This window comes from Notothenia rossii (genome assembly GCF_949606895.1).
Source record: "Notothenia rossii genome assembly, chromosome: 7".
Taxonomy (NCBI): domain Eukaryota; kingdom Metazoa; phylum Chordata; class Actinopteri; order Perciformes; family Nototheniidae; genus Notothenia; species Notothenia rossii.
In genome coordinates this window covers 43,366,135-43,378,458 of record NC_136905.1, presented here as the reverse complement: position 1 = coordinate 43,378,458, position 12,324 = coordinate 43,366,135, and the positions used below count along the sequence as shown (strand labels likewise).

The 12,324-nt window shown below is 39.0% G+C and overlaps 1 protein-coding gene across 6 annotated transcripts in view; it reads right to left on the bottom strand.

Annotated features, from left to right (window-relative positions):
• Positions 1-12,077, bottom strand: part of LOC307045758 (uncharacterized protein) — a 28,215-nt gene extending 16,138 nt beyond the window's left edge. For 2 of the 6 annotated variants that reach the window (XR_013809984.1, XM_079691697.1), the window contains exons 1-3: positions 11,919-12,069; positions 10,473-10,741; positions 10,228-10,380 (exon numbers count right to left, since the gene is read on the bottom strand). The gene's annotated coding sequence lies outside the window, so the exon portion shown is untranslated. Of the gene's footprint in view, positions 1-10,227; positions 10,742-11,918 lie in introns of all 6 variants that reach the window. The other 4 variants (XM_079691700.1, XM_079691698.1, XM_079691699.1 and 1 more) reach the window with 4 other exon arrangements.
• Positions 12,078-12,324: the final 247 nt, after the last annotated feature.

The following is a 12,324-nucleotide window of genomic DNA, read 5'->3' as shown; positions in this document are numbered from 1 at the left end:
AGGAAGTAAGTCAATCTGTATATGAAGACGAGTTAAGGGATAGAGGAGAAAAGGTTATGGTATAATTACAGGGCCTGTCAATTTATGAATTGAGGAAATCAAAGTTAGTCTGTTAACCAAAGTGCAGCCATCTAATAATGTACTATCTGTTATTAAATATCAGAGGAAAAGAACAGAATGAGAGGGGTAAATCCGGAATAAAGAAGCAAAGAGATTGTAGAGCAGTGAGAAGGAAAGGAAGAAAGAGAAGACACGTTTAGACCAGGATGGATATCCGAAAGTGGTTTTCCAACAAGAAGGCTGGTAGCTCTGGCAGCAGCAAAGATATTGTGGAGGCCGAGCTTCCACAGAGGGATTTAGTTCAGAGCGAGTTAACTCCACCAGCCAGAGAAGATGTCCCGGTGGCGGCCAGAGCATCTCATGTTCCACAATAAGCGCTAGAATGGGTCAACAGCCGCCTCCAGCTCCACCTTTTAATGCCACTGCGCCTGACGATCTTGGGACAGAGGGTTATCCTGCAGTCCTACCCTGTCCGAATAATTCATGGCCAAAAACGCACCTTTACCAATAATTGGTTTAATGGAAGAAAGTGGCTGGAATATTCAGTTGTGGCTGATGCTGCATTTTGCTTTCCATGTAGAAAGTTTAACACAGGGTGTAGTGCTAATGCAGACAAAGCCTACACACAAACTGGCTTCTGTAATTGGAAATGTGCAACTGATAGCACCAAAGGTTTTCAAGACATGCATCCAGCAAGGAACATTTGAAATGCAACGCTCTCTGGATCGAATATGGTGCTCGTGTGCTACAGGATCTGAGGTCTCCACGCTTGTTAATGAGGGGCAACTGGCAAGAAATCGCCAATATTTAAGTGCGATCGTGGACATCATTGAGTTCCTTGTGTCACACCAGCAACCGCTCAAGGGGACGTTGGATGCTGTGGAGTCAAGAGAAGACGTGGAAAGTGGACTGTTTTTGTGATGTCACTGAGGAAAGACCCGGCCTTAGCAAAGGCATTCAGCAATATTCCGAAAAATGCCATATACACATCACATGACCTTCAAAACGAAATAATAGGGCTGAGTGAAATAGTGACCAGTGAAATAGTTGAAGAAATAGGAGACAGCTGGTACAGTTTAAAGGCAGACGGGGCCAAGGATCCAACAGGTTGTGAAAATGTGTCAATCGTGGTCCGTTATCTAAATAAGAACAATGATATTTGTGAGAGACTGCTGGTAATGGCACTACGAAGCATTGTTATGCCCTAAGTCTGACAGACCTTGTCATTTATGAGCTAACAAAAAGGCAGGCTTAACAACAGACAAAATCCTCAGCCAGTGCTATAATGTACGTGCCATCAATGTTGTGAATGACTGTGCCGAGCATGGCGTCAAACTCACCTTAGACTTTGAGGCAGCAGCCAGGAGCGAGGAGCACCTGCAGAATGTGCTGCAGGCAGTTGAGCATGACCGCTCTAAACAGCCAAATTTGCGCCACTGCAGGCGCAAGCTGGACCAGGACTAGGACTCAATTTCAATGTTGTTTTTTTTGGTCTTAAATAAATAAATTTTGTTCTATTAAAAATGAATGTTCTCAAAAACAATTTCTTGCAATTTTGCATTTTTAGAAATTGCCTATGAAAACACCCAAACTGCCAATTTTCATATTTTTCACATGTTGTGTTCCACCTCTAAATCTCAATGAATGTTCCCAAAACTTTGCAAAAGCTATTTGTATGTGTGTCTGAACAAAATGCAACCCCAGACAGTTTGATATATTGAGATTTAATTTTTGCATGGCAATTTGATGCACCCTAATGATGGTGCAAGTGTGATGTCAGGGAAAAGAGGAGGCGTACAGAAAATACTGCAGGAGAAAGTTGAGAGAGAGGTCCCATATGTGCATTGCTTCAACCACCAATTACATCTGGTGGTTATTCATGCCATGTCATCAGAGAACACTCTGCAAGTCTTTTTTGATGTGTGTGACATGCTTTATCGGTTTCTGAAAACCAACTGTCCGCAGTGTACACAGGACAACGCCTGAAAAGGTTATTGGACCAAAGGTGGACCTGTCACCTAGGTACCGTGTCAGTCATAGCCAACAGTTATGACTCTGTCGAGCAGTTCCTTGCGGAGATTGACAGCAGTGGCCTTCCCATCCAACTAAGAGTAGAGGCAGCAGGTCTCCTAAAAGCAGGTCAAGAGCCCCACTTCAAGTTTACTGCGGTTATGGTCCACAAAATCCTCACTCTTCTGGACCCTCCTAACAAAGTCTTGCAGGATAAAAAAACAGACCTCTACACTGGAGTGAAGGTTGTTAAAAGTGCGTTGGATTGCTTGGAGCATCTCCGGAGTGACTTGGAGTTCAAAGCCCTTTGGGCACAGTATTCCACTGGCAGCTCAGCTGACGCATCAGAACCAGCAGCTCCTCCACCAATGAAGAGAGCTCGTCAAGTCCCTACACACCTGAAGCAGTACGTGGTGAAGAGTACTCATGTCAGCAGGACATAGGAAGTGAGACAGAGTGCAAGCGGCTCTTCTTCAGCACATTGGACAGTGTCATTGGGGAAATGAACAGGAGATTTTCTGAACTACATGTAAACAGCTAGCTGGTCGAGGCGCTTTGTGCCCTTGACCCTTAAAATCCTCACTTTTTGGATTTGCAGAAGGTGACACCGCTGCTTGAGCTCACGAAAACCACTTTGGGGGAATCTGAGTTTGCTGTAGCTCAAAACTTTTTGCAGTCTGAAATGGCCCGCTCTACTGGGGATGTGTGGACCCCCACTTCCATCCTGCAGCTCTTCTCCAGGCCTCTTGCCGCTATGCCAACCGTGCTTACCACACTGAAACATGGAGTGACTTTTCGGGCGTCCTCGGGTACGTGTGAGAGCACCTTCACAATGCTAACGAATGTCTTCAGTCAGCACAGACGAAGCATGCTGCACCCGAGAAAAGCCTGCATGATACAATTGGCGTGTGAGGCGGATCTCACAAAAGAATTTCGGGAAAAAGACTGGAAGGAGCGCTTATTCAGAAAGTTCAATAAGCAAACAAGGAAGCTGCAGCTTTACTGAAATAAGGTAAGATACAATTCTGCAGATTTATCTTGTTAAAAAAAAGCTTGGTGTGTCAATTAATTACATTGCCAGTATTTTTCGTTGTTGTGTGACGACCCCTACTTTACCTGTTGTGTGTGTGTACGTCCCTTTAATGTTCAGCACTGATTGAGGCCATCTGGCTGTCGGTATGGTCATGAGGAGTGAAAGGCCCGAGCCAGACACTTGCTTGTTCTCTCTGTTGGAGGATCTGTTTTGGAGAGCAGCTACCTCACTTATGATTTTGTTTCCCTTCACCTTAGTTTGGCATTCAACACTTTGCACGACCACACAATGTTCACACACCCACACATACACTACTGATCTTACTGATTAACCAACCCACTCTCTTCAGTCTGCGTATAAATGACACGACTTTACACATTGGAAAATGCGTGCAATAGATACGCTAAAGTCCGATTTTGCGTGCCTATCATACGCCAACTATTCCCATTGAGTTCTGAGTCCGAGTTTTGCGTGCATATGAGACACAAAAGGATACGGTCGGGTCTGAGAAGACCGGAAGCTGTGTGGTCCATAAAAACATGTTATTACTCAATATCAAGCCACGATTATTGATTTTATTTGTAATCGTATAATGTCTGACTTTTTTTGTCGTCCGTGAGGAAAATAAATGGGGCTCAGAGCCTCAAAATACTGAAATCTGTATTGTTTTTAATCTTTTTTTCCTTCAAATTTGTTATCCTTTTTTAAATAACACACTGTTATTTACTCAACAATAACACACAATTATCCTTGTTTTTATTTATTCGTTTGATTCTATAATATTGGACTTTTTAGCCGTCCGTCAGGAACTGATTTTCAAAATAAAGTCACCGGAAACAGACGTAGGCCCGGTTCAAGCTCGATGATTGGATGTTGTAGCCGCAATGCACGCTGGGATATGGTGTTTCCCACATAGCACGTTACGTTAAATGTCCACTGGACGCAGCGCAGTCCAATTGGAGAAGGCGATTCGCCATTAAAAGAAGAAGAAGAAGAAGAAGACATTGAACCCTCTTTGACACGAAGTTCCTCGAGGTAAACCCATGTTCTGTAATGTCATAAATACATTTTACAGTGCTTTTGAATCACTTTACACAGCACCATGTGTCGACATACAAGCTTACGCGTGCAAATTATTTGCTAGTTAAATCGTGAACTGCTCAGTTAACATCATTGAGTTAGCCTTAGCTAACTTCTGTCGTTTTACGAAGCTGTTGCAGTTTAAAATCAATCGATAGTAACATAGTTGATCATGTTGTAAATAGAATGGGGGTTCTTCAGTTTTTTGACAGTATTTTGGGTTGTAAAGCTTAAATTCACTCTTCGAGCCGATCTGAGATCTGCTCAGATATTTGTCCCGTTGATATTTAAACAGACATTACTAGCCGCTAGCCGATACATGATCCAGTATATTCTGTGCATTAACCAAAACTAAAAACGCATTAGCAGGTACAGGTTACCAAAAAACATGCATCTGAAGATGATATGTTATACATTAGGAATTCATAATAACTGAATCATTGTTAAAACCAGGGGTGGGGTTTCAATCCGTGTATCTACCGTCCAATTGTTTTTCTTTATTAAACACGTAAACGGAAGAGTGTTCGAGAGTCCTTTTTGCTTTTTGCCTTACTAAATGGTCTAATGGTCATTGGAGCAAGGGGTGGGGCGAAAGTGATTTCGAAACAAAAGCACTCGTTTGCTAAAATCACACTTGAATCACTACAGTATCCTGCTGAAGGAACGGTGATTATTATAAACAAGGGGAATTTAGCGATCACAATGAAAACGGCCAAGACACTTATTGAGCCCAGAAAATGAATGTTATTAAGGGCTGTAAATAAAATAATTCTATGTCTAAAATGGACAACATTGTTAGGAGATTTAAAATATACAGTGGTTCTGCACTGCGGTCACTCAGCCGCCTCTCGCGTTTGTTTTTTCAGATAAGCTGCTCTTCATTATTCCTGCTATATTTGACGAGTGATCCAAATATTTGTTACCACAAGTTCTTAAGGAAACTGACACTGTTGGACTCGGTTCTAATTTGACTTCTACCAGAAATAAAATGAAGTACTTTTACTGTGTGTGAGTAATCCTCTGTCAAAGTCCCCTCCTTAGTACATGTATAATGCATGTTTTTCTGCTATCTTTGATGAATGATACAAATATAATTGTACAATTAGTTCTCAATGAAGTTGATACTGTTTGACTTTGTATTAGTTAGCCTACTACTTACAATACATTGAAGTACTTTTACTGTGTATTTATTGAGAAATACTCTGTCAAAGTCCCCTGCTGAGAACAAAATCAAGCCACTTCTGCTAAGTTTGAGGAGGGAATTCTTTTTTGTTGCCATTAGTTCTTCGTGAGATTGATCCTGTTGGTCTCATTACTAGTGAAACTACCCCCACAAGTAGCCTACTATGAAGTACTTACTGTGTAATGTTCCAGTAATCCTCTGTCAATGTCCCCTCATGAGAACAAGAATGCATGTTTCTCTGCTATTTTTGAATAAGCGTTAAAAAAAACTTTCTTCATGAGACTGATATTGTTGGACAGAGTATTTTAAGAAGATGGTAGACTGCACACTGATACACTCTGTCACTCTGGTGGCCCTCTTATGATGCTGCCATCTTTTAATAAAGGATTATTTCTCAGCCGCTAGTTAGTTCCTCGCAGATTCTTCAGTCTCATCAGCCTCATTCTTCCATCAGTCCCAGTCAACGCCTCCAGCACAATTCCAGTGTCTGACTCCATATGATATTGTCCTGATGCTGTATACAAGGGTGATGCCCCATGATCACAAAATGACCCCTCTAGAGTCTGAGTGCCAAGGACCTTATATTATGTCTGTCATTAATGTTACATCACCCATTATAACAATTTTCTTTCCTTTTTCCTCTTCTCTTAAATGAATAGTCCTGTCTTTAAGTATAATACAATGTAAAGTCCTTTTCCTGCACCATTTTAAGGCTTCAAAAACAGGCATTTTTGTATGTGTTTGGAGAAATAACACAATCAATGGCCCAGAATTGTACTTAAACTATGAATCTTGTGGTGCTTGAAGAAATACACACTGGCTAAGCCGGCCAGGTTATATGCCTTTTTTGGAGTCCTTTTTTGCAATATTTATTAAAATGTCACTATTTATTTAAACAAACCACTATCTGATGATAATACAAGCAACCATAAAACACCCTTTAATAGAGAGCCATTGAAGCCCATGAACAATTTATCCTTCCACAAATCTTTTCAACTGCTTTAAGTTAGGGCGCTATCTGTGCAGAAAATTAAAAATATTCTTAATTTGCAGTATTTTTTTTTAAAAGTGTTCAGAAAGACTGCATCAACTGTATGCTATATATATATAATATCAATATTTGTATTAACTAACCAAAGTCAATTTAAATAGCGGGCACAAATGGGTTAATTGCCATGCATGTGGTGTTTGATATAGTTTACGTTCAATTTCAACTATTTCAGGCAGAAAAACGTATATTGACTAAACCTTTTTTAATAATTTACTATAATTTAGAAAGTTTTTTATGAGAAATCATTTCAAAAGTAAACTTTTTTTTCATTTTATATTTAAATTTGAAATGTTTGCACACAACATCATTAATTTATACATTTTTATCAATTTTTTAAAATTATGAATCCATTTATTTTATTGTATTTCCTTGAGGCTGGGGAAGATGTCCAGCATGTAGTTCAACATGCAAATGTACTAATGCAAGTAAGTATACATTTAACATGGAAAAGGAAATAAAATAGGTTTCATAGGAGGGTGTGGATTTATTTTCTCTCACCTTGTAATTACACAATCAAACCATCAATCATTTAGATATGGCATTCACTCACAAAACATTTTTTGTTGAATTGGACACATTTTTCGAAGCTCTATTGACTGATATGCAATGACTGGGACTGATGGAAGAATCTGCGAGGAATGAACTAGGAGCAGAGAAATAATCATATTTTAAAAGACAGCAGCTTCATAAGAGGCCAACAAGAGTGTCTCAGTGTGCTGAAGGATAGACCAGCTACCCAGGCCAGACTCTAAAGAATTTCCAGGAGTGCTGATATCAAGTCTACCATCCTCTTAAAATACTCTGTCCAACAATATCAGTCTCATGAAGAAAGATTGTTTAACACTTATTCAAAATAGCAGAGAAACATGCATTCTTGTTCTCAGGAGGGGACATTGACAGAGGGTTATTGGAAAATTACACAGTAAGTACTTCATTTTATTTCTGGTAGAAGTCAAATTAGAACCGAGGCGGTGGTGTATAGCCGAATCACATCCCCACCCTCACTCATGTCACATTTTGTGGACTGGCCATCGGGAATACCGGGAGTTTTCCCAGTGGGCCGGTGCTGTTCGTGGGCCGGAGGGCCGCTCGGAATTTAAAAAAAATAAGTGGGCCTGTCTGTCAATTAAACCCAGGGCATCTTTTCCCCCCCAGTCTGCCACTGGTTGGGGGGGGGGGGGGGGGGGGTCATGAGCGCTCAGTGCCCAGGGGCCCCTGGAGGTACTAATCCGGCCTTGGTAGTGATTCAAGTGTGATTTTAGCAAACGAGTGCTTTTGTTTTGAAATCAAGTTTCGCCCCGCCCCTCGCTCCAATGACCATTAGAACATTTAGTAAGGTAAAAAGCAAAAAGGCCTCTCAGACGCTGTTCCGTTTACGTGTTTCATAAAGAAAATAATTGGACGGTAGATACACGGATTGGTTTCAAAGGAGTTTTACATACTCTTGTTCCTCCATTGCTAATAGAATAACATCAATGCCCTATACCAAAACATTTTAATCATACCTTTCCCTCATAATGCTGATGTTGGTCTAAACTTGAATTCACTTAATATCAGGCAAGTTTAAATTACAGCTACACCTATGATCTAACTAACACCTTTTTTTGTTTCAGCACAATGTCGAAAGAAACTGAAAAAACAAACAAACTAGAAGCTCTTCTTCTGCTTGGGGATGCATGTTGAGGACACACAGGCAAGTTTCTTGTTTTTTTATACCCAAAGTGTCATTATTTAAATCCAGTTAGTTAATGCCCATTTTTTTCTCCCTCTGTGTTTCTTTACATTCCATTTCCATAAAGAAACTCGACAAGGAGACTCAACAAGGAGACGCAAAAAGAAGGCGCAAAAAGAAGACAAACCACGACCAAAAGTGACCTGGTGGAAGAGAGACCAAGATGGGCAACGTGTGGCCAGCAGCAAACAAAGGAAAAAAAGTTCTTCTAATGGTTAGTCTACATTTTATTAATTTAATCAAAGTCAGTATATGTGATTTGAAGTAGCCACTGGTTTAATAATGCTGTTGATACTTCATATTTCTATATATTTGCACATCGATTTTGTCAGAGGACTAAGGACTAAAACCAATAAGTGGATGTAAATGACATGATAATGCAAAAATACATTGAGCTTTGATATTTTTCATGTTTGCTGAAGGTTGGTGTTTTTGTAACATTTCTTTAAATCTGTCAATTAGCTAAAATAATCTGTTTAATGGGTTTGAATAATTTCCCCCCAAAACAGATGGTACTTCTCCATGCAGTAGTTCCACCATAACAACGCCATGTCTAAGCTACCAAGATCCTGGTAAGAAAACAGCTACTTTTTAAGACTTTTTCTAGATAAGATATGTATCATATGAAATGTTTTCCTCATGGTATGTATTTATTAGGGCATTCAAACGATTACAATTTTTAATCAGATTAATCACAGCCTAAAAATTAATTAATCATGATTAATCACCATTCGAACTATGTCCAAAATATGCAATTTCTTTATGTATATTATTGTGGGAATGGAAAGATAAATGAAAGAAGGCGGATATATCCATTTAACATACAGTATGTATGTATGTTTATTATAACATTGTTCTGTGTGTCAAAATGAAAGAAAGCCCACACACCTATCAATCATCAAACCATGGGGTCTTATTTCATTACGTGTTGATTTCTGTCAACACGATGTATAGAGATTTACTACAGCATAAGTATTCTCCGTCAGGACTTCCTGCAACAACACCACGCCGTTATCTTGATTCTGATTGGCCAGAAGACATTATCAAAGATGTTCTATTGAGAAGACGATCACTACGTGACAAAAGTTTTCAAAACCGTTTGTAGTCTTCGGTATTTCCAGACTAGTGGCTACTGAAAACAATCTTACTAACTGCTGTCTATGCAATTTACTCCGTGCGAGTTGGCGGACTTTATTTTGCTTACTTTAACATCATTTTTCATGGTGGGGCTAAGCCATTTCTTGGTATGGCTGTAGCCAACCCAGCGTTGCCACTGGTGGGATGTATGGGGCGGCCATTCTGCACATGCGTTAAATGCGTTAAATATTTTAACGCAATTAATTCAAAAAATTAATTAACGCCGTTAACGCGATAATTTTGACAGCATTAGTATTTATATTTCTGTATTTAAAGATTTTAATATGCAGAGACTTGAAGACCTTCTAGACTCTCCCTTACGAAAAAACACTAGTATTAACAATTACTATAGAAATACCACAAAAAACTGCTATAGTATTTCTATGGTGTTTTGGGACAAACTATAGAGAATTACTTTAGTAATACTATAGAGTTGGCTATGGTGATCTTATAGTGAAGTTACAGTTATACTATAGTGTTTCCTGTAGTATTTCTATGGTTTTTCGGCCACTATAGGAAATTACTATAGCTATACCATTGAGTTTTATGTAGTATCACTATAGTGCTTTCTATATTATTTCTATGGTTTTTTGAAACACACTACAGAAAATTACTATAGTAATACTATAGAATTGGCTATGGTGATCTTATAGTGAATCTATAGTTAATTAGCTTTAATAATGATATATTAATCCCTATAGTAAGTATGGTATCGACAAATAAAAGTTAGCAAGCAGAGCAGTTTCAATTTGAAAGATAGGGACTTTATTAACAAAAAAAAATTCAATGTTCACAGAATATGAATACGAATAACTTAAATGTAAAAAAATTACAAGAACCATTTCCGGCCTGAAACAGAAAGGGTTGGGCAATGAAATTAAGGGAAAAAGTGTCCCAACCCCTATATACAGTATAAACACATTTCACATTCATATACTTACAACCCATGCCTCTCTACCAAGTCAGAGATGCAAACTCTGACAAGCTTGAGGCTGGTCTTCTCGGTAAGAATGCCATTTTGCAGTTCATCAAATACTTCTGGAATTTTCTTCTTAAGTAGATCAGTTAGGCCATTCAGAAGAACTGATTCTTGGCTGAACAAAACAATAAGAGCAAGCACAGCACAAAGTAAAGTTCTGGCCTGTGTGATTTTTTGAAACACAATTTAACACGCCTGTATGTATACCTGAGTTTGACAGACTTCTCTTAGGACAGGCTGAAGATCTGGTGCTTCAGAAAAGTGCACTTGGAATCTGTCAAAGTTACTGATTCTCACTTCTATCAACATCTATAAACTCTTTGAAGTCTGTGTTGTATTTTAAAATCCTATCAAGGACAAATCCAAATTCACCTGTTACTTCCAGGAGATGGTTTGTGCTTTGGACACTGTAGATTTTTCTTTTAATTTACTTTTTGCTAGGACTTTAACAGATTCCTGCAGCTCATTCCAACTTCCTGTAATTATAAGAAAAAGACAAATTCATCCTGATGTTGACTAATCATATTATGCCAGATTAAATTAAATGCCATCATCTCTCATCTTCTAGTTAAACCCATTAATACACACCTTATATAAATTATAAGCAGTATGGTAATTTTAAGTTAATTAACTTCACCCATAAAGACAACTTCTAGAGAAGCACAGGGGAGATTCTTCTCAGCCTCCAGTGGTATTTTCTCCTGGAGGCTGGGTATTTCATTATATTTTTTATTTGTATTAAAAAACATCTCTCCGCTGTTGTCAGTGAGTATTTTACAAAGACTGAAACAGCGCCCCTCTAAATTAATGTGTGGTGAAACACAGTATTGCACTCTACACTCACTCTATACTACACCCGCAGTCCGCTGTGTCAGGGACATGTAACAGCGCCCCTCTAAATTAATGTGTGGTGAAACACAGTATTGCACGCTACACTCACTCTACACTACACCCGCAGTCCGCTGTGTCAGGGACATGTCAAGGAAAGCCCGCCGGCCTTCCCTTCCAACGATTTGATTGGTCGGAAGGCAAGCCCGCCGGCCCTTCCCTTCCGACCAATCAAATCGGGAAGGCCTAACTGCCGTGCGTGATGCTGCGTCTCACATACACAGTTGCCTTAGCGACAAGAGACAGATATGAAATCTCCCTTCTACACAATATAATATTTGCAAGTATAGAGTAGTGGCTGATTTTTTTGTCAGAAACAGGTAAACTGTTTACACGTACTACTAATAAATAACTTTAGTGCGAGTAAGTTACGTATTTGCACTGTAAGAGACTGTATATCAACGCAGCCTCTCGCACTTTCTCGCCACATCTGGCCGAACAATGAAACCTAGCCAAAGTAGCTAGATAGTATTATATAGCTGCTAATTCTATCAATATAATGCCGATTGAAGAATGATCACAGAAAAGAGTGTAAGCTACATTAAGTTAAGATAAAATAAATATAATAAAAAAGAAGAAGAAGAACGGCCTAAAGGAAAATAATTGTCATCCAAGCAGCTAAACTCAAACAATAGTTAGCTGTTCAACATTGGCAAAACATATTTATTTAAGTTTAAAAATATGTATTTAGACCCCTAGCTTGCTCACATTATGACAATATATCTGCTCACTTTGTTAAAAACGTTTTGTTTCTGTATAACTTACCTAGAGTTAGACTCTCCTCCGCTGACATCCATCCTCCACAGCAGCCAGAGGTGAAATGGCAGTTGGGACATTTGATTGACAGTTGGACAGTTGAAAAATGATACATTTGAAATAACTCAACCGTGATTGGGCAGGACAGTGCCCGATGTTAGTGCCCAATGTTAGCCCAATGTTAGCCCAGTGTTAGTCAACACTAATGTGTTGACTATGTGCATTTTTATTTTTTCTATGTACACACATGTGTGTAAAATAGTTCAGAAATGACACTGAATGTGTTGAATTGCCTTTGACACAGCAGTGTGTTAAAAAAAATGACACATTAATTCTAGGAGTGTAATACTTTTACAAACACTATGGTAATAATATGCATTCATTATGACAATATCATACTATTATAGTCCGTGTT